At 38.1% G+C, this 24054-nt stretch overlaps 1 protein-coding gene across 5 annotated transcripts in view; it reads left to right on the plus strand.

The window, feature by feature from the left end:
• Window positions 1–24054, plus strand: part of LOC124177564 (protein expanded-like) — a 139546-nt gene that overhangs the window by 32253 nt on the left and 83239 nt on the right. For 3 of the 5 annotated variants that reach the window (XM_046560063.1, XM_046560066.1, XM_046560064.1), the window contains one exon: window positions 15145–15198. The exons of 1 other annotated variant lie outside the window; for it this stretch is intronic. The gene's annotated coding sequence lies outside the window, so the exon portion shown is untranslated. Of the gene's footprint in view, window positions 1–14001; window positions 14410–15144; window positions 15199–24054 lie in introns of those variants that run through there. One more of the 5 variants, XM_046560065.1, reaches the window with a different exon arrangement.

A 24054-nucleotide genomic window follows, 5' to 3' on the forward strand; every position in this document is an offset into this window, starting at 1 on the left:
CTTTCTTCAAGAAATGATCGCTTGAGTCACTTTTTCGGTAGTAGTTGAGATTCATGTATAAATAAATTGGGTTTCACCATTTTTTCCCACGCGATATCCATTAGACAAGGTTTTGTTTGTCGTGTATTAAAGTATTTTGCAACGAAATAATCAGCTTCAGCTTGACTCCGAAAAATCAACCGTGATCACATTGCTCGTTGTTTCTGTATCGAAATGTTTAGCTGGAAAGGACAATAAATTCGTAAGTTAACGTAACAAATGAAATTTTTCTCAGTGTTCATTTACTAAATATCGTGTACAGTGATCCATCTTTGTAATGAGGAAAAACAAGGAAAACACTGACGTAATTGAAAATAGATTTATTTGCGATGAGATGAATAATAGTGTAGCAGCACTCTTCGTTCAATTACCGTGCAATAATTAATTCTGATCAATCACTTTTGAGTCACTTAGGTTTGCAAGTCACGTTTCGCACTTTTTTCAGATGACTTGACTGTCATCAGCCCTGTATCTGTTTCTTCCTGTTGCATGTGTGTTAAAGTAATTACCCATAACAATACTACAGTAAATGTCAAGGACGATCAAACGCATTACATCGATAGTTGTGCGCCACCACTCGTATTTCAAATAAGCGACGTATTGTCTCGCACCATGTTGATCACGTCCAATTCAGTCCATTTATAAGAGTTGAAATAACTGACTTGTGGGAGGATCCTACGTTTCAGTTGTCCCATGTAATACTTGTAAGTCAGCTTCCTCGACACTTACGACCATGTGTTATGTTGGCACGAGAAGATTGGATTGTGCCGTATAGGATCGGCTCTAAGTCTCTAAGTCGTTTTACTGGAGCTGAGGATTAAAAAAATATGGCTAGGTAATTTATAAAGCCAATGTTCAGGAGCGATCCATTCTTCGGATGGAATGACAGTAACATGCCGAAGGTGCTGCTACCTGTCACCCTGTCATCTTCTTACGCCACGCATACGTCACGTTACTCCTATTACACGAACTCTCGGTAAGCGGGCTGGTTGGATAAAAATGCGCATTTGTACGCATTGCTGGTATAGATAAGCCGCGCATCGACTGAAGGCTTAGCATCTACAGTGTTGAAACATCTTTCGCTAAGCTCAATTTCTTGTGCTGCAAAGAATGAAGCTTCTTTCAAGTAACTAAGGATTTTCGTGTTTGCACGTTGTGAATTATGATTCCACGAATGGTGAAACAAGGGGTTGCAGTTATTTGGAAAAATGAAATCCACACGCCTGACATGAACCTGTGTCATTTGCTTTGAGAAAAGTGTGCCATCGTCGGTGAAAAAGGGAAATCACTTGTAGTTTCTATCGATCAGACTTGGTTGAAAGAAATTGTCACGACGAACAAATAAATGATTGCAATATTGAGCTATAAATTCACAAATTTCAATAAATTGTATTATTAGAATTCGGCATTAGTGTCAACTCGATATTTCGATCTAGTTTGATCGGTAAGCATTTCAAATACGTGAGTCAAGTTACAATCACGCCACGTGGAATAGGATCGAAATCTTGATGCAGTATCTATTAGCTTATAAAAATTTATCGGATTAAAATTCAATGTCGAAGGAGATTTCGAAATTTGGGAAATTGATGATTCGTATTTTGACATACTTGATGCGATGGTGTGCATCACGCAATCAATTTCGTGATAACGTATCGCTGGTCAAAGTACCGGCTTTGGTTCGGAATTGGTTTGGAAAGGTCGAACATTTTGAGTAAAGGTCATCAAGTTTTTTGAAATTCAAATGTCAGCTTGCTATAATTGTAAAACGTAACTCCGTAGTCGATCGTGCCTGGATTTGGTTTTCAGCCAAAAATAACGAATCAAGAATCTCGTACGCGATTGTTAAATCCAAAAAAAAAAACAAAATTGTTCCGAGTCGAAGAGCATAGAAAGGTACTACGATCGTTGTATGGCGAAGAAGAAGCGTTCGGTCCACAACCAGTTATCACAACGACCAGGCTCGCATCCTCGAATTTCGTACGGGCTACATACTGCACATACACAGTATCCAAGGTGAACGAACTCGATAAATTGGAGAAAGCTCACCTCGATGGATGTGCACCATTCATGTCCGTTCGATTATATTCACTTTTTACGCCACGTCATTTCTCTTACCATTGGGTTATTTTTAGCGTGCCCGTCTTCATGCTGCGGGTTCCGTGCGTGCGTGTATACGTTTTACGTAATATTATAAACGTATGTCGCATATCTTTCACCCATATGCACCACCTTTTCGTCTGCATGTACCCACATACGCATTGATATACGGACGTGCATATCCATGTGTGGCACGATCACTCGGCACCGTCTCACACTGTTTCGTATCGTATCGCATTGCATTGCATTCGAGGCTTGTAACGATTCGCTCTTTGACCATGGAACCTACAGTCCAGTCTCTACGTCTGGGTTTCGTTTACCAGCATCGTGTGCATGTAGGTACCTGCGTGTTCCTAGGTTAGGATGGCTTAAGTACGGTACCAAGTTTAAGTATGTATAGCTGGAGTTAAATTAGATGGGAATGGGTGATAGTATAACCTTAGGCGGATGGATGGAGTTTAATCAAGCATCATAATGAAGCGGGCCAAGTCACCACATGGCGCAACCAACCGTTTCACTCCCAGCGCCATTGGCTTCTCATTTATCCATTTTTCGTTTTTACACTGAGAAAAATTTCATTTGTTATAGTAACTAGAAAAATTGAGTAGAACAGGTATCGTTGAAAAAACTTTTTTAATATTGTTGGAATTACGGAGAACGAGGTTACTTTTTTAGTTAAAAAAGGCTTTAACATCGATGTATTGTTGTGCCAAGCGTTAAATTTTCGCAACAGTTGCAAAAAAACGTAACGGATACTAGACTTTCTGGAAACAGTTAGAAAACTAGTTTTCATTTTCTACCTAGTACTGTATTTTTCGATTGTGGTAAAAAAATGAAAATATTCAAGGACTGAGCGGTAAACGAAACTAAAAATTTCTCTCTGTGCGTGTGTTTCACGTTACAGTCCGTAACTATTTTCACTTTCTTAGCATAATCGAAAAATTTAGTAACAGGTAAAAATTAGCAGCGGTAACTAAAAAATTTAATTACATGTTACTATTCTTTTTGATTTTGATGCAAAATAATTTGGTATAAAGGCCGCATTTAACACGGAACATGTATTAAACTAAACAAACATATTCAATGTCGCAATAACCACAAAATATAGTACCTACAGACAATTATAATTACTCCGAATAGTTACCGCGATATATTTTTGTTATTCCAATAATATTTGAACCGTTATTCTAACGATGGCTATATGTTACTAGAATTTTCTATCGATAACAAAAAAAAAAAAAAAAAAAAAAAAATAGTAATGAAATTTTCTTCAGTGATTGAGAGTGCCGCGATAATCGATCCGCACCGTGCACGGAATGTGAGTCATAATGTGGATTTTCTCCCTCGTTACCGGCCGTCGTCGTTCCTCATCAACCGAGCACATATACCTCGTCTGCAAGCTATTCAACGGAAATATCCGCGAGCGCTCTGGGAGTACATGACCCTCTCCCGAGTCGACGTTTTCTACTTATGAGCGGTGGTGAATCGAGGAATTCCAATCTGACTGTACACCTACTCAGGAATCGTTTACTGCCAAGGCGTCAAGGCTGTGTCCAATTAGCATTAATTACCTTATAACGACTTTGAATTAAAAAAAAAAAAAAACGTGACGTTTCAACCATAGACACAGGCACGTATATATGCACCTGCACCGTAGTCAGGACTGCAACGTGTTCTCACTTCCACTCGTCGTCCCAAATCAATTTGCTCAAACAATAGGGTAAAATGGAGTATACCTGAAACAAATTTTCTCTCACGATTTCTTCAAGTATTATCTAGCTGTGAAAATGTCACATTCTTCGACAAAGTCCGTTCAAATGCAAGCCTTACATTACCGAGTTAATCGGAATGTTTGATTGATAGGAAATGTTGTAATCATGCTGTTGGCATACATGTGAAGGATCTCAGGTATAAATTTCAAAGTAAAGTAGGAAAATTACATTTAGCGGACCTATATGTGTAAAAGAAGAAATACCGCAAAAGATGTATTCAATCACGCAATTATTGTGTTTATGTCATGGTTCAAGATTCGAAGGGCTGGTTTTCATGGCGAAACTACTAAAATCGACGGCGTTCCAACGGTTCTGACACTTCTGTCAGTGTTTCCCGTACTTTAATCGTAAAAAAACAATGCTTACAAGAATTTTGAATGAAAATTTTAGAGACTTCATGTCTATAAATTAATTCCATAGTTCATTGGATTGTTTTTGTACCGATAACAGAAAACAGTCATTATCATATCGATCATGGTTTCATTGGAAGAAGTATACGGCGGTTACTCGAAACCTTATATGTTTTCACGATATCTCATGGAATATAAAAACGTGTCTACGTTTTTACCTTCGTATAAATATTCCCTCGTCGTAACCTTAAACTTCATACTTATTTATTTTGTATACGATGAAATTAAGTCTAATTGTAATACCTATCTAAAACAGTTTTATTTAAACGTCTCAATCTGCAATCTACTCTATTTGATTTATAAAAAACAAAAAGAAATGAAAACAGATGTTGCAGTAGCCGAAAAACGATTTTTACTCATCGCATAGAATTGGAATGGAAAAAAGGAATGAAAATATCTGTAGTCCTTTAATCTGTCACTAGAGATCCAGGGTACATACAAGTGGTCGTGTCGTGGCGCCAGCGGCGTCGTGACATCATCGGCGCTAGAAAGACGCTTAGTCGACTTGACTTTGATTACAAATGCGCAAAATCACCCGCTCAAACAGTTGAAAAATCATCTCAGATTATGAACACGTCCCGTGATTAGTACATCTAAGAAAACCCCGAGTTTGAGTAATCGGTGATGCATGAAGAAGGATCTTCAACTCGAAGAATGAAAACCAAAAGGCGGCAAAAAAACCGACGATACCACTCAGTTATTAACTATTTTCATTTTTTACCACCTCCAAAAATATAGTTCTAGGTAGAAAATGAAAATTAGTTTTCTAGCTGTTACCAGAAAGTCTAGTATCCGTTACTATTCTTTATCATTACGATCACTGTTGCTAAATTTTGTTTGCAACTGTTACGAAAATTTAATGCATGTCCAACAATAAATTGACTTTGAAGCCTTGTCCAAAAAAGGATCCACGATAACGCAAAATGGTTAGGCGCACCTCGTTTTTCGTAATTTCAACAATATTCAAACAATTTTTTTTAACGATACCTGTTTTACTGAATTTTCTAGTTACTATAACAAATGAAATTTTTCTCAGTGCAGTTTTATTTTTTAATTAAACAAGCTCAAATCTTCATACCTGATTAAAAATCATGTCTAATAATTCGACAAAATGTCTCTTCGAAGTATTCAATATTGAACATTCTCTTTCGTCGGTTCTACAGTAATTTTTCTCCATGTAGCCAAAAATACGTCGAATTCGTTTATCTGATTTTTTTTATCGGCCGGATGTTGCAGCGGCTGACTTATAATTCTGATACAGGATTGAATCAATCTGAACGCGGATCGATTATTTTGATGATGCACGTCCTGGTTCTGAGATAACGATCGAACGTCTCATTAACTACCTCACACAGCTGGTAGGAAATCGTTTCTGTTAACGGTAATAAGCACAATATCGCAAAGCGAACATACCGCCGATCTGAAAGATCGAGCCTGCATATCGGTGTGGCTACAAATTGTACTTTTCAATTGAAGAGGAAATACAGCTATCGCTCGTTATGGGATTAACCGACAATACATGTTGTTTTATTTTATTTTTCTCTATCACACAGCAGAAATTGAATCATTGCTGTAATGTAAAAACGGCGTTCGGACTGTCTTTTTGTCCTCCTCGGATTGTACCAGTGATTACTTTTTGATCGTTGAAGAGACAAATGAGAAAGAAAAAAAGGTAATTGAAAGAAGAAAACGAAAGAACAGATAGGCAAGGTAGGCGCCTTCTTGCAGCCCAGAGATCTTTTCGGTGTTTGTCTTCGGTATGAGAACCGAACCGTCTAAAACTAACTTGATGATCGACCTCTGGAGGTTTCGAAAATGAAAAAGAATATGAATAAAAGGCCCGATGCCTGGCTCGGAGAACGTAGCACGGTAGCTCGCCATTATATTCATATTATAATCTCATCAGGGGACCACCCTAACCGGCCAGCCACAGATTATTATACTACATGCGTACGATGTAGGTACGCTTGCCTAACTCGCAGCGTAGCATGATGCGTGAGTATTGCACGTATTTGGGTGTGGATGCGTAGTTGTTCAGAAACAGAACCCCTTTGGCGATGGTAACTGTTCTTTTTCTTTTTCTTTTTTAATGAGAAGAAATATTCATCTTTTTCGAATAGCACGATTCGGTAAGTCCCAAAGAATGATGTTGAAGGCAGCCAGGCTTAATTCCAATTACAAAGGATGAGGTCCTCCATTGAACCCGAGTCATACGAACAGAGTTTATGCATCGATAATGTTCTCCGGTTATTTGAAAGATGATAACGGAATATGTTGAAAGATCTTTACATGAATACGTGTTACGTTGGGAACGGTTTCAACGGTTTCGGAATAAAATCAGAAATCACTGTGTCAAGTTCTGAAGTTTAATTGCTGTATAACTTGTTTGATTAATCTTCGGTTTCTTCGGTACTTTTGGGATTTCGACAAGTAATTGTGGATTCAAATTTAAATATGTTAACTTGAAAAGCTAACGAAATAAAATTACAGTTTTTAAATAATCAAGTAGGAGTACGTGCGGTACATCGAACCAATAAATTCCAGAGTGATTGAGAATTATTACGAAAATGAAATTACAGCGATGCGAAACGTTGAATCATTTATTTATCTACTCGTATTGAGGTAGGTTCTTAGCTGCGGTACTATAACGACATTCGTTTTATCTCAATATCATTTAATTGATACCAGGACAGAATTGATGTCCACGAATCTTACAAAAGTCCTTCAAACGTCTTCTCATTTCCTGCCACGAGACCTGAGTTCCAATATACAACGAATCGTGTCCGGGATCGGGATGAAAAACACGCAATCGATTTCACCGGTACGTTAGAGGAAGTCCCTGCTTATCGACTCTTCCAAAGGTGCTTTCATATCGAGGATAGTACAACGTGAGACAGCGCTTGAGCAGTCCGGCTTAATACTCCAGCTTCTCTTTGCACACGAAGATTGTAAAAAGTTCGGTTATCTTATGGTCTAGCACTTTAACGGTGAACGGACCCGAGTTGATGATTGCAATAACGATGTGTACAGATGATTCCATTATAAATAGAACTTCAAAGATCAACGTGACTAGCTGTTGACGCAGCTCTCCATACGTAAACACGAAGTACATCTTATGATAATCATTTGCCAGTTTATCTTGTCATATTCAAGGAAGAACCTCTAACTCATAGGTTTGCTACCCACTTGCTGGGTAGAGTGAGTCGCAGAGCTTGAAAGTTAGCCTGAAAGTTTTTCTCTTGTGTTACTCTTGGAGCATTGAGCATCCAGTGGCACGATGATAGATATTACAAGATTCGAATAGAATTCTCTCGGATCGACGGTACACGCGTTAGAAAGATGATGATATGCAGCTGTTGATAGATTATTCTATTTGGGTATTTGTGGTGGTGAAGGTTGAAACACTACTCGTATTCAAAATTTTATGTCGATATGAAGGTGGCTGTGAATATATAGTGATATTTAGACTAGCGTGCAGTCAAAATATTTTCATTTCCATACGCCAAGTCTTCCAATAGCGTTGAAGCGAGTAGCATGCTCTGAGCGTCGAGAGTTTTGAAACCTTTTTTGACATGGGATATCAACTCAACGGAACAACATTGGAATGTGAATTTTTCAGATATTCCGTGTGATTATGATTTTATTAATTTTGGTTTAAAAATTTTTACTTCACATATTTTTGATACAGAGCTAATCGGCTTTGCATAAAACAACGGTTGAAGATCTACGTATACCGGGACAATCTCTTGAGACTTGAAAATCAACCAAATAATTCAATCTCATTGGTCGGCGAAATCTTCCCGCAGCGATATTTTTTTCCGCGATACAGGCGGGCCAACGTAACCAAAATGTGTACGATTGAATTTTGAAAGAGCATAAGCATTAAATTCCGACCGTTCTTCGAAGAATCAACTTTCCGACCCAATAACAAATGCTTCCCAAACCTTTCCGAGTCACTAGCTCAATTATTTGAGATTCTAACCTGGAAAATTCGTATCAACTGTACCGCCGCCAAAAACAGTTTGACAGCTGAAACTCGGGATGGCCAGCCTGCACGAACAGCCGATAAAACTTGCGCATGCGCAGTTGATTTTCAAGATTCAAGAGATTGTCCTGATATGTGTGAAGTTTTGCGCCTTACGTAATGTTACATTTTTTTACGGGGGTCCTTCAGGTTAGGGCTGATACTTTCAATACAGGTTTTCACTCCGGTATAGATCTTGTCTAGAATAGAATATTTCCGTAAAATAACTAGATATCAATAATAATAATGTAAAGAACTCAGTTTTTAAGATTTTAGGTCGCTGTTGATTAATATATTCAACAACAGCAAAGGAACCGTTTAATTCAAGATTTTTAATTTTTCTTCGTTATTATTGTCGCTTGAGTGTATACCCGATTATTTTATGAAAATATTTCACGGGCAATTCGACACGGCGTAAATCCACCTGCATTTATTCAATTCAAGGTGCAGTAACATACATAAATACCTTAACCCTTTGACTAACTTGTTGCGGTCCGAAACAAAATGCGAGTTCAATTTTATAGGAATTATGCGACGATGACTGGCGAAGCAGCTGACGCGAGAGAATGAGATGCACGTTGGCTGCAAACAAATAATGAATCAATGTTACAAAATTGCACTCACATTTTGCTTCGAATCGTAAACAAGTTAGCCGCAAGGTTAAGGTATTTGTGCATTTTACTTGTGTATTTAACGATCAACGTTTGTCTTGTAGCCCAATATTGGAGAAAGTGAGTAATCGGCCGATTGTGAAAAATGTGACAAATGTCATTCCGGAAAACATACTATCAATTGCCAAAGTATAGGTGGATTCCGTTAAAACATATCCTAAAACGCATAAATGCGGATGGATTTACCGCGTGTCAAACTCCCCTTGTCATTTTTCCATGAAACAACCGGATATATCCTGTCAGTTTCAGGAAAGTGAAACATGAAACGCGCACGCGCCAAAACCATGTGATTTCATTGGTAGGTTCAAGTAATCCGCGCCGAATTTTTCGTCTTCTTGTCAGTTTGACCAACTGAGTTGCGGTTAAATGCTAGCTGTCGTAATTCGCAGGCGTTTCTAGGTTATGTTGCGATCAGAATTTGAGTTGGCCAAAATGCGAACGGGTTGCATTGAGGTTAATATAACTTCAAGACTCTTACGAGTATTATCAGTTTGCGCTGGGACTCAGCTAGACACTGTTGGCCAATAGCCAGCCTTTTTGGACACAATATTTCCCTATGATTGACGTGTGCGTTAGAAAATGACGTACATACCATTTGAGAAAAACAGTTTTTCCCCACTAGTGGAGAAATGGTTCGCTATTTCCGAGCGCGAACGTCATTCATTAGAAAATATCGTCTTTCGTTCGTGTTTATCAGGTTTCAGAATCGCCTAATTTTACATTTTTCTTGTGAAATATACCGTGTGCAACCCGCGGTCAATGACGATTCTGAGTTCGCATAATATCCGCACTTACTCATAATCGTCACTTTTGCCCACTCGATTGGCACGAAAACGTTTCATAGTTGTCTTTGAAGAAGCAAGCAAGCTGCCCCTTTCGCATCACTCGTACTTATATAAGCTCCGTAAGGATTGAATTACGGGTCGTATAATGAGCCTCGACCAAAAAAATGTTGTGCACTCTGGTGCGTCGAGGAGCGTGTGTAGGAGACCGAATCGGTGGGCAGGGGATGGGGGGTGAACCCCATGGTACACGTCTGTTCGCCCGTCCGTCTCTGGGCTGCATCGCATTCCAGCCTCGGGAGATGGTTCAGATTGTTACCAGGACTGTTATGATTATATCGCCATGGAATGTCCCTCTCTTAACGTCCCGGAGGCCGCGAGATTCGTTATTTACGAGGGATGTTATACCGCACTGCGGAGGCTGTTCGCGTTGCATGCAAGATCCCCTTTGAATACGTACCTTTTATACCTTGGGTAAAATACCAGATGTGAAATACTTTCCTTCGCTCCGCTCCCTCTCGTGTTTTATCGGAGGATCTGCGTGTCATTTTTCTGCATGACGACACTTGAATTTTTACAATTCTTGTACGAATCAGCTGCCGCTTATCCGGAATTTTCACTTTACTGCACAGGGAATATTCAACAACGTTTGATTCTGTTTTGAAATACCGATTATAGAAGCAGGAATAATACACTCGTTAACACTTCTTGTGCAGCTGTAGTTCGATGTACGAAGTTGACCAGTTCCAATTTTTTTTCAGCGGTTGATTTTGGGACGTAACTTAAACAGGTTTACACAATTTTTCCTACAATGGCATGATGTTTTTTTTTTTTAAATAAGGAACAATTCCAATTCCATCAATATTCAATATAAAACAGTTCTGACCATTAAAATTTTGTAGACATGTAATATGATTTCAACAAAGTACCGTCAACGTAAAATTGTGTTCGATAATGGACAAACAAGAGTTTCAGAGAGATCTGGTCAACAAGAAAATCGTTAAAATAGGTAACTGATTTGAAACGTTTTGAATTTTCCACTTCCTCGATTCGATGTCACTGTTGAGAAAGAATTTCGATTGAAGTGTGTTTGGTTTTTGAACAACTTTTTGGAAAGTTAATCAACACCGTCGTAACTTTGGTAATACCGGTAATTAAACGTGCACAATGAGTAGCCTTCGTACTCGATGCTTCGTTCTTGCATGAGGCGGCACTGCACATTCTAGCCCTTTTTGCGTCTGAGCCTCAGAGCATTATCCATACATGGGATAAAAATTGATTAAAATAATTTCATGCAAGAGCGATTCCTTGTAGTAGACATATCGAATTGCGTTCAACCACAATTACTCAGTGCTTGCTAATCGTTATGAGCCTGTTCTGCAAAACATTTTCAATCAACGTAACACAGCGATGGAATAATGCGGGTGTAAATCGATTGTTCAACAGGTATCCTTGTGAAAACTATCGCTTTGCACGGCTTTAGGAGCATGACGTGATATTGATTAGTCGGTACAACAGTTATACCAGATTTGTTTATACTCGTTGCGTATTACGATCCGTGATCTGTATCAGAAATTCACGATATGTTTGGTACGTCAAAGGCCCCAAAAGAAGATTCATTTTCAGCGGTCAACAGACTTCCGGAGCCTTTCTCAGCAGGTACTGAGCGTGTAGGATATGAAATCTGAGCTCCAAATTATCGGATTCCCTACAACTGGTTTAATTTGATCCTAATCTGACCATTTGATAGTTCAAAACTGAAGTAAACCGCTCATCATTCAGAGAACGTTATTGAATAATATGAATTTCGCAAAGCGCACCTTATAAGGTTTATTATTTCCTGTTGACTCCGTGAATTACACTTATACCTAGTTAATTTTCTCTTCTTTAAATTCCCTTAGGCATTGTATTCCCAAATGATTGAATTGAGACGATAATTTTACAGACAACTGATCGTGGTTTCCAGACTTTTAGACTATTTTCGACGAATAATGGCCAATGAACGATATATCGTATTTCTGTAAGTTACCGAATTGCTGATCAAGGGTAACTGCAAAAACGAGGTCGAGGAATTCTTACCGATCGTATCTATGCGTTTATGAACATTTTTTCTTCCGACTAGCAACGCATTCACGTGGAATCCAATATCAGAGAACGTTCAGGGTTTATCTGATCGAGGCATCTCTTTTGAACGCTCAGAGATTAGTCTGTATTCCAAATTTAAATAGCGCTTGACGGTATACCTCATGACAACCACTTTTCGTGTGACTACATGATAACTAATATGAGACGCGACGTCCCACAGATCTTCAATTCTACACGATTCTGTATCAAGAACCCAGTCGTCAGGTCTAATGAATCCTCAGGCAACTCAACTGTTGATCTTAGAATATGCCCTCATAAATATTAAAACTCTTGTGCACTGCACCGGGCGACAGATGACAATTTCTAATATTTTCTTTTTCTCAACAACTGCCGGTATAAGATTATGGTTGCATGAGTTTTCTGCCTTGCCCCTAAACGGGTCTCTAATGTCTTAGACTCTAAACTGGAGTAGGTATCAAATGTTCTTCGGAGAAAGGACCGCGAGGATACAACCAAACCGATGCCGTATTGTACAAGCATCTGTGGGTATACATCGAGAGAATACCATTGCCTCATTTGTGAGACTTGAGCATATTCGAGACGCGTTCGACTCACAGGTTGATACCTTAATGGGAATTTAATTGCCCGACGCGGTCCAATTTGAAAGTAAACATCACAGGCATGTAGAGTTCAAAAGAGAAGAAGATAAAGGTTAAATAGTGGCAAATATTGAAAATTCGTTGAAGTATCTGGCTCGGGACAAAGCCTTGGGAGGAAGAAAAAAAAGAACTCTTGTCAAAGTTTAAAAATGTCCACTGCATTTGTACATTTTAAAACACACTGATAAATATATTTATACCTGCCTCTGTGTAGAACAAAATCTGTTCAATCTAATATTGGTTATAATACTTATAATATAATCCAGATCGGTTATACTTGAACAGCACAACACACTTGATGTCGATTTTTGGACGGATTAAAAAGAATCTAATAATTTTTGAAGACATTTGTCATCCAGAGATTTTCAATTTTCCGTTTCTCTGTTTTCAGAGATAAAAAGAAGTTATTGTAAACAATCCGAAAATGAAAAGTTGAATTTTTGTTTTTCGATGTGTCGATAACGGAATCCAGAATGCTGAATCTAAGTTTGCACATCAAAATGGGGTGAAGTTTTGATACTTTGTATAATTTTTTTTATACTTATTAATACCTGTATTGTTGCGTTAGGAGCAATTGGTTCCGAATTTGTGGAAAGAATTTGAATTTCAGATTACCACACTGTATATGAGGTGTGAAATCGAATATATTATTATTGTAATGAAACTAGACTGTCTTAAGTTAGGGTGATATTTTTTTTCTGGAATAACGTTTAATCTAATCTAAGTTTACACCTTCCAAAATTTGGGATTTTTAACTCGAGTTCAATTGTAAAAACTGTCTCAGAGCCTAGCATGCGACTTTTTTCCATTCAAAGAATGTGTCAAGAAACAAAATTACTCCACTTTCTACGTGGAATTTTATAAAATTATCGTATGCACGGCCCTGTATGAATACAATATTGTAGACAATTGAATTATCTTGAAAAATGATAGTAGGTCTTTTTTCACGTAGCAGCAATAAGAAATTAGAAATTAGCAAAACCAGGAGTTTTCATATTTTTTTGTCGAAATTTGCGAACCGAAACCGACCGACCAAGGTTTTCGTAAACGAATATTTCATCATTTACTTATTTTAACATGGAGCCAATTCAATTCATGACTTTTCACACCTTACTTAGGACGGACAAGACAGTACGACACGGAATGAGGCATATCTTAGACTCGAACCAATAATCTTATACTTTAGGCGGACATTCAGTTGGGTTAAAAACTGACGCTTAAATTTTGTTTTAGCAAGAAAAAAAACACCACCTTCATCTGAAACAGTCTGGTGTGAACGTTAACTTCGCAATTCGATATTCTCACGGTTCACGGATGTTCGCAACTTTTGCCACGGGGTTAACTTCTCCGCAGTATAAATATCTTCCGGGTAATTACTGTAGGTTAAACCTAAAGCCGAGCTATGGCTAATTTGTAGCAAACTGCTACCAAACGAGGCTTCCTTGTTAAGTTGAAATATTGAATCCCAGGGATGCGGGCAGCATCCTGACTGGTGCATCTCACCGGCGGCACCATCTTACCACCTCGGATCACTCGAAGGACGACTGCATTCCACACTGCAACCTGGTAATATAAGGAACGGAGCTAGGGCGCAGCGAGTGGGACGTACCTTAATTTTTCCTTGTCCTTCCATGCCCTTACCTTACCTTACTTTGTCTTAAGCCGCGTTCAGATCGGATCCTGTGCATTAACAACTGCAGGGTTGTAAGAACCGCTGGACGAGGACTGGAGGTTTCGTGGGAGGAGTATTTACTTTGCTCCTACCGTTATTTTTTTTTTTTATCAGTAAGCAGTACCGACGATGAACCTCAGTTTCGTCCATGTCCAAGGTCATCGATGCATCCCTTTCACGATTCATCTGTTACAAAAGGTCAGCTTTATTCCGGGTCCCTTAAATTTCTTCGCGACTACCACGGACTTTTAATCCAAACACATAAGGTACCATTCTACAGGTAGGATTTTCGTGAACGGAATATCTCACACGTCGCTCGTTTGCAAAACTATGTTGTATTGAGAGAAAATGACGAAACCACGTTGTTGGGAACATATTTTGTCACTGGAAAAATTTCTTGCAAATGTTTTCGGAAAACGATGGATGCGCTTGTGTGTGCGATTCAGATATCAATGAATACGATACCAAACAAACCACTTGACCGATTTCGCTGAAATTTGGAGGGAAAATGGTTTAGGTACATTTAGACCATGTTACAATAACCATGCCCGGTTTTCAAACGATGCACGTTCATAATCTTGAAAAGTTTATCAATTCTACAGTTTTAGCGATGATTCACTGAACTCTGAAACGGAACTTCATCTCATCGATCCACGAGTTCAAGCATTTGTTCATAACATACCACTGCATGGATTGGTATACGAGTTTTTTGTAGACAGGATTACAGATGAACCGCTGTATCGATTTGAAAGAAATTTGAAGCGTGTAATATTGTTCGAATTGAGATAATTAATGTCCCAATAAAGCTCTTCAAGGCATTCCCACTTCCGGTCTTCACGGGGACATTATTGATACTTTATCGATGTATTATATTTTGCCTTTCTATTTCAACGTTGTAATTATCCAACCCGTTTCTTTTTTGATTATTTCCAGACTGACCAACCGTGATATCGGGACCAGGGGGACCCAGCGGACAGGGGTATATAGGTAAGAACGTAAGATTAGTTTTTAGGTAACCATTAAAGGGTTGAAATCGTCTATATAGAGAAAGTCTGTTTTCTACATGTAATTTGAGAAAGATACTTTATATATTTGTAAGACACGCCGTGTGGGGTTTGAATTGAAAGAGTCGAAACAAGTTGATGCGAATATAACAATTAATAATTAGCGTTTCGAATCACCGACTGCATCCATTTTGAATACAAATTCGAATACGTTCTCGAATACATTGTTCAGGAAACTGAACAATAATATTCACAAATAACAGCAAATGAAGTCTGGAATTTAACGACAGTGAAGGTATGGAAATAGAGCAGATGTAATGCTCAAGGTCCGACTCGGCAGAACGTCTTTTCATACTGAAGACGAAGATGCATGTTTAGGAAAAATCGTTACTCAGGATCCTTAGCAATGTCCGAAAGGGTCTAGCCGGATAAAATAGTCAAATCGGCCTTAGTGTCACCTGGAAAAGTGATTAAAACCATCGTGTTCGGCATAAAAAAACACACCGATTTCTAGAGTATCAGACCCCTAAACCCTTATGGGGCCTGAAAAGGCCCAATTTTGTGATTTTCAGTGTTTTGACGATATCTCGTTCAATTTTTATGCTAGAAAAACAATCTTCTTTTCAAATTGTAGGGTTTTTTAAGCCCTACAAATGGATTTTATGGTTTGGAAAGGTTGAAGAATGAGCTTCAAAAATCTAAGCACGAATTGAAAAAATATTGAACAGTTTACGAGTATTTTAACTTATATCGAATATTGAAATTTTTCCATGCTCAATGAATGGGAAATGGGAATCAAATTAGTGACCCTTTAGACTTTAACTAGAGGGCTGATCTTTTGAGAGGTTTTTTTTCTATCCGACGCTAACATTTCAGGGGGTAAGACTGAAAATCTAATTTCTCGAATTACCCACTTTACTGGTCATTCTGTTCAGCAACTAATAGCTGGAACGGACGGCACCTTCTTTTGCTGGTTGCATCTCTTCCCGCAGAAGAAGGGGGAGCCAGACGCAGTGGAAATCGGTATCGAAGGACTACTGCCTTCACATACTGCAGTTCGAAATTTCACACACAGCCATGCGGACTTGCGGGATGAATGCTTTGAGGCTTGAGCCTCATCAGCATAACTCTAGGATTCAATTATCGAGCACAGCGTGTGTTCCTTGCGTGTATGTATGTAGTATATCCTTGCGGTGTATTTATACGCCCTTCGTGCATCATCTATACGGAGACAGGGATTGAGTATAGAAGGTTCTACAATTATCGCGAAGCTGAGTAGATGTCTGTAATTTGAAATTACTTTTTTTCGCGGAGTTTGTGTAAGTTTTATTTTATTTTTAATGGACTTTTCGGGTTGTTTGTCAGGTGTTTGGAATCTCATCATATTGTTGTCATAGCGACATAACGCAAGTATACACAGGGGTTGTCTAGTTGTGGTCAATATGCGATCGTTTACTAATTTTTTTTTCCATAACCGAAAATTAGTCTTGTAGCTGTCACCAGAAGTCTTGTATATATGCGAGTGTTTCTTTTTTGATTATGGCCAATGTAAGTACGTTTTCTTCTAAATATTGCAATAATTTTATGTTGGTTCAGCAACAAAGTGATGTTAAGGCCTTATTTAAATTATAAATACAGATTCAATGTTGCAACAACCAGATACTGTAGTATTGACAAATGTAATTACACCAAAAGTTTGATTGTACCACATTCTTGGGTGATACCAACAATATTTCAACCGTTATTGTAACAACATACATTTTACTAGAATCGTCTAGTAACTTTACCAAAATGAATTTTCTTTCCGCGCAGGTATATGTGGACTTTTTACTATTACAGAACCTCGGAAATTGTTTAATATTGGCATATTCTGACTTTTTACGATGCAATTTGTACCGGGCATGTAATAACAAATGTTATTGGTCAAGATTTCGTTAAAAAATTAGCAAAAAGAGAGCCACCTACCTCCTTTTGCTGATTCAAAAAAATTCAGGCTGTGTATGTGTGTGCGCGTGTGTGGATTCTCATTCCCGGGTGTCGTTGGTTATTTTTTACTCACCCATCACCGGGGGGCCTCAAGTTTAAATCACACTCCTGTCATGCATTTTATGGTATATGCGTTCATCTTAGCGGTGCTTGCTGCCGGACAACGCAAATTAGCGGAACACAGTCTCTCTTATTATTACGGCCCACCTGCAAAATTATTATGCGGCTCGAGTCAGGCCTCAAAAATTTGAACTGGAAATAATTATGGTCCTGTTTATCGGATAACTTTTCCTTTTGAGAACTGTTTGGAAATTCGAAGACCTCAGGTACAACTGCTGATGATCTTGATATTCATATTTTGCGATTTGTGGACTAATTTACAGAATTTAAAATTTGCGTCGGAAGTAAGTTTGTTTTTGGAATATCATAAATTGAAAAATTCACGATCAAATGCAAAATCTCATCACACTTCAAACCGGGATTTAAATTTTCGTCTTTAAAAAAATTGTTTTCATTATCGAATCATTGAAGTAAAAATTTTCATTACCTCGGCATAAGCTGTCATAATCGTTACGCAATGGAAGTCGGAAATATTTTTTCTGAAATAGTTTGAAAGAAAATTAACATTAATGCCGTAGCATTTTCATCCCAGAAACAAGCGGTTTGTTAACAAACAAAAATGTCGCAATTTGTCCAAATGCAGTTCTTCAAAATTTTCAAAAATAAATTACTGGATATTAACGAGTGTGAAAAAAGACTTTTTGCGGTGTAGCTTTACGTTGAAAAAAGTAACTCAAGTGAAACAATTCACTAACGAAACCTGAGATCCGAAATTTCGAACCCTTTGGCTCGAGCGAAATACCGAGACACTCTCTCAAGACTTGAAAATCATCCGCGCATGCGCCAAATAATTCAATCTCATTGGCTGGAGAAATCTTCCCGCCGCGATATTTTTGTCTGCGATGCAGGCGGGCCAACGTAAACAAAATGTGTACGTTTGAATTTTGAAAGAGCATAAGCATTAAATTCCGACCGTTCTTTGAAGAATCAACTTTCCGACCCAATAAAAAATGCTTCCCAAACCTTTCCGAGTCACTGCCTCAATTATTTGAGATTCTAACCTCGAAAATTCGTATCAACTGCATCGCCGCCAGAAACAGTTCGACAGCTGAAATTCGGGATGGCCAGCCTGCACGAACAGCCGATAAAACTCGCGCATGCGCAGCTGATTTTCAAGTTTCAAGAGATTGTCTCGATATATGCGTCAAGTGCACGGGTTTAATTAGCTGTACGTACGTTGTGCCCGGTTATGAATGTGCACGATGGTATATATAAAACGTGCAATGTTAAGTTCAAATAGGTTAGATAAATAGCAACTAGGAGTGGGGAAGTTTATTATAATGATGTTACGGGCTGTACTTCTTGTTAGCTCTGCAGCAGTCTGCCCAGTTTGTAGGAAGAAACGGGAAATATTGCGTCATAAACTATAAACTATTTTGCACTCATCCGAGTTTACCGTCCCTACTTGCCTATCCTGCACCTCAGATCCGGAGTAAAACAGCGATATGTACCAGACTCACAAAGTGCTTTTTGCTTGCGCCGACTGGGCGCTAGAAGAAATCAAGGGAAGCTAACAAGAGGAGAGAAGAAACAACGCGAGAAGTCGCGAGGTAAAGCCTAACTGACATTCCTGTCACGAAGCTGGAATATTAACATAAACACGTACCATTCAATCGAGGATAACCGAGCCTCGAGTATCTACTGCATATTTCCGTATAATAATCTAATACGTGTTTAAGAGGATTCGACGAGTCTGCCTTTACCGACCGAGTAAAGTGTCGCTTATTACGACTGTACATTATAGGAGTCTATGCATCACTGCATTCAGATGTGAAAATGACGAAAGTAGAGTGATTCTACCTGATATGTCGAAGATATTTTTGTTCCGGTCAATTTTCACTCCGTTGATCTTACACTTCGAGTCATGGAACAAGTGGAAAATAGTACGATTTTTAACGAGAACCGCGATTAATGCAGTTCCATCCGTCTTGAGCGATCTTCCTGTGAAAACGACCGATAAACTTTGCTTGGTACGCAGTAATTCTGATGTTGAGTAGCAATCCAATCTCGTCGTTACTATCAAACCTTGACGAGGCACAAAGTCACGGGCAACAGAATTGCATTTCTTCATCCGTATCGTTGAACTAAGACTAAGAAATATCAGATCGGCAATTTTGACGATGCTCGACAAGATGCGCGGGATGAAGCCCAGTAGCGGACCTATTGAATCATGACGTTTAACATGAACAGCATGACAAGATTTAATATAAAATAACGTCATTGGCAAACACACTCCATACGCAGCTTTCGATATCTTTTATTTCAGCCCCCAGTCGGCATACACTAATTACTTTTTTTATCTACAAGAATTATGCGATGGCCAACTTCGACATTGGGAATCAAATTGAAAGTGAGCAATTCGGCAATGCTTTTAACAGTGAAAAGATATACAGTTTTGCTCGATCCTCTCTAATTCGGGTTAACTTGTAAAGAATTTTACCAAATCAATTATAGGCGCAGGTCTTAATCGTTATTGTTGTAGAAAGAAAAAAAAAAAACACACAAAAACGGAGTCACTCCGTGTTCAGAAAACAAGGTGCGTACGGTATATGCGAGTGTAAATAGTTAGATGAAACCATTACGCAGCGATATAATTTGAATGGAAAGATTTGTCGGATTAAATAATTTTTTATTCTCGCCCGGGGCAAAAGTACATCGAAGCCGGGTTCGACCCATGACCCGGTGGGCAAAGGCCATCCACGGAAACACGCGTCCTCAATCACCTGCGAAGAAGAGACCGTCGATCCCGTGGAATTTCAAGGCCACGTGTGTGCGGTCACTAGCAAATAAAACGAAACACCTACAATCGCGCCTACTGAGATTTTACACGAGGCTGAAACTGGCAGCCGAACGTTCTAATGTTCGTTCGAATAATGTAGTAAAGTCCAAAAATTAAAATTTTGTGAAACATCGTGAATTGCCAATATTTTTTATAGAATTATGAGGATATAAGTGAGCTGCATTTTTTTCATTTAAAAAAACTTTAACACGTTTGGCTGCTGGCTTCAGCTTCATGATTTTAAACCTTGTATATCAATCTTTTCGATTACGCATGGCTGTATTCAGCAGGTGTGCCTATAATGAGCAATTATTTATCTATGCATGAACTCGCCGGGCCGTCTAAATCAAAAGTTGAAAAAAATAAAAAACCCGTCTCAAATGGGTATTTTGAGCTATGTAATTTTCGCCATTTTTCAAACAGTTTTTTTTTTTTTTTTTTTATTACTTTTTATAATTTTGGATCACACGGTAGGGCTCATTCACCTTAAACTTTTTCTTTCAATATTTATAATATTTTCACGAGTTTCCTTCCTCTTTTACCCACCCTTATATCTTTGAAACCTTACCCTCGACGTACCCAATGGCATTCAAAGTTTTTACGTAGTTTTTCGCGAACTTCAAGTTTCCATTCCTTGTCCTTCCAGTCATTAGTGTCCAATAATTTTGAACACTTAATCCACTTCCCTTGATTCATGTTCCAAGACGGTATAAATTAAATTTTAAACTGGATAAGCCGCAGTTGTCGTTAAAAATCATTATTGTAAACACGTTCTTTCTCTTTCGTAATGAACTGTTGAACGTTTCTTTCAACGTGATAACAACGTCTAAAGTTCGTACGTGACGTACGTCATTTTAATCCTACCAGAGTTCAATTTTAACGAACGAATCAGTTCTGTAAGTTTCCACTATTTTTCGTTATTTAGAAAAATTGATAACGCAGCCGAATGGATTGTTTTCAAAGTTTGGTCGAATGTTGAAAATTTGAGCTTTGAGTTTTATTCTTTCGTTAATACTTGTACAAGAGACACATGTCGGCTGGCACAATTTTTTATTGCGTTTTATATCTCTTCGATGTTTGTTGATGAGTAAACGTATTATTGCTTCATAAAAATATCGCGGAAATGATAATATTCGTTATTACCAGTATTGTGCGAGAATAACATGTTTGTAGACTGACTCATTGTCGGCGGCAAAAAAAATGAAGTATTCTGGATTCGGTATGATATGATGCGATATTTTCCTCTTTGCGTACAAGTTTCGTCGATGCACCTGGAAGTGGGAGAAATTGTTCTTAATTGAATACGTTACGCAGCGTTCGGTCATTTCAAAATACCGAAAATAATTGTGACGAAAACAAAAAAAGTTTCCTGTCACGGTACTTCGTAGAAAATGTAACTTAAATGTCTTTGAAATACTTTAAAAATTTGTTGTGGCAGATACTATTTTTTCTCCTTGTGAGAGGAAATTCTTAGCACTTGTGCTGTGAAAATAATTACGTTGGAACGAAGGTTTACTCTAAATAACACTTTATTTTGTTCACCAATCACTCTCTTTAGCGTTTTTGCAAACTGGTGGCTGCACTGAGAAATATTTAATTTTTTACAGTAATTAGAAAAATTGAGTGAAACAGGTATCGTTAAATAAACTGTTTAAATATTGTCGCAATTATGAAAAACGAGGTACACGTAACCATTTTGCGCTATTGTCGATCCTTTTTTGGTAATTGCAACGCAAAATCAGTTTGTGAGGTTTGCTCTACTTTTTTAGTTAAACAAGGCTTTAACGTCAATTCATTGTTGCACGAGCATTAAATTTTCGCAACAGTTGCAAGAAAATCTAGTAACAGTGATCGTAACGATAAAGAATAGTAACGGATACTAGACTTTCCGGTAACAGCTAGAAAACTAATTTTCATTTTCTACCTAGAACTATATTTTTCTATTGTGGTGAAAAACTAAAATAGTTAAGGACTGAGCGGTAACCGGAACTAAAAATTTCCCTCAGTGTCGTCCGAAAAATCAAGAATGTATTTAAAATGAATTCATTACAGAAAAAACGGCTTAATTTTTCGTGGGAACTTACCGTGCTCCTATAACATCGTGCTCGGACAATGCAGTCTGTTAATTATCGCATAACGGTCATATATTTACAATTGCTTTAATTGTGCATCCTATCCTAACCTGGCGTAATCACGACCAATGGCGACTTAATTAATCTTAGACGTGGCGGGTCTTTGTTCTGTTGTCTTCGGCATTCCTCGAGGATCTTACAGTGGAGAAGTAAAGATGCCTGATCCGACGTGATTTTTGGTCTTTGCAAGACGAAAGTTTTTCATTTTCGCCGCGGAGACTACGTCGGAAAATTATCGAAACAAAAAGAAAACAAAACGACAACAAATATTTGCGAAGCCTGAAAATGACGGGGATTTTTATTTTTTTTTTTCACGTAGTTACTTCATCTACGAATTTTTGACACAATTTTTGTGGTTAAAAATTTCCACCCGACTACAATTTCAATGCGTGCTAGTGTTCGGTAACGAAGGTATAAAAATCCTCCATTTCTTATGCTTTCATGCCTTATTGTTTACGAAAAAGAAATTCATCAATTTTACGTGTAAAAAATTCTGATCTTTCCGAACATGAAATTCATTTTCGGCAAATCCTGAAAAATCACCCGTAAGTACGTTTTCATCGACATTTTCATCCCTATCTGCGCATGAGGGATGAAAACGAATTGTGTCAATTTTTTCATTCGAAAAAGTAGAAATTTGGGAGAATATCCTGAGATTTTCAGACCGGGATGAAAATAGGATCACATAATTAAATCGGGAAGATTATTTCAGCGATCTTGAATTTTTTGAATACATTCCTTGTCCAATATACCGTCCAATTCCGCATCTCGATTGAATTAACCGATAATCGCGCTACATTTTTGCAGACTATTCAATTTAGCCACGAATTCAGATCATTTTACGTACAAAAGAATCCGCGGTATTGTAACGAACGCAAATCTAAAGAGATACACCGTCAATTACTGCTGCGCCGGGTTTCAGCGATGTTAATTTAATTTTACGGTGAACTTGCGTACCTTATTTACTACTAGTATGGTATATACATCTATCCGCTTATACGAGTATCCGTATTATTTCCGGTATGTTGAATACGCGGATCTCTACGTATGCACTTTGAAAGTTTTTCGCATTCGCGATCGTGAGAGTAGAGCGTATAATTATCTGTATCTTATTGTAAGTCCACCGCGTATCCTTGCCCTGTAATACCCATAATGCATCATGATTCTAGTAGGCGGTATAAGAGCCAAGACTCGTAATCAGCGATCTAACGGCTCAATGAGGGCTTCCGGTTCTTACTTTGAGTCCCGGAGCGGCGGCAGTCGTGACTCTTATATCGGATTTTCTGTCGGATAACGAGATCTACGAGTTATAAAAATAACTTGGACGTTAGGTAAAATTTTATGTTCACAAGCTGCCGAGATTTCTTTGAAATATAGGAAAATGCAAAATACCAGAATTAGAAATGAGAAGTGATAGACGTTCGATGCTTTATTCTCAAGTTGCTTCTAAACGGTTAAAAATCCAGCACAATCTTTCGATTTCACTCCGCGAAGGCTCATTTTATTCAACTGACCATTTTCAACATAGACACTGAAATTTTTATTAACTTTTTTTCCAACTGGTCTATGCGTGAATTGCGTTCCATAAGTTTTTAATAAACTTTACCAGGTAACTGATCTTCGATTAGCCCTTATATTTGAAATAAAATTTATCCGATATCTTCAAGGCGTGCAGAAATCTGGAGAGAAAAAGTGCAGCAATCTAATTTTCAGATAGAATCTGGTGAATTTAGTTTGTCATTGAATGAACTTGACCGTAGATAAGTAGAATCCCGATGAATTTTAATGACGTTTAAAATCATGCGAGCGGTAAAGTGTTGGA

This window comes from Neodiprion fabricii, chromosome 3 (genome assembly GCF_021155785.1).
Source record: "Neodiprion fabricii isolate iyNeoFabr1 chromosome 3, iyNeoFabr1.1, whole genome shotgun sequence".
NCBI classification, from domain to species: Eukaryota; Metazoa; Arthropoda; class Insecta; order Hymenoptera; family Diprionidae; genus Neodiprion; species Neodiprion fabricii.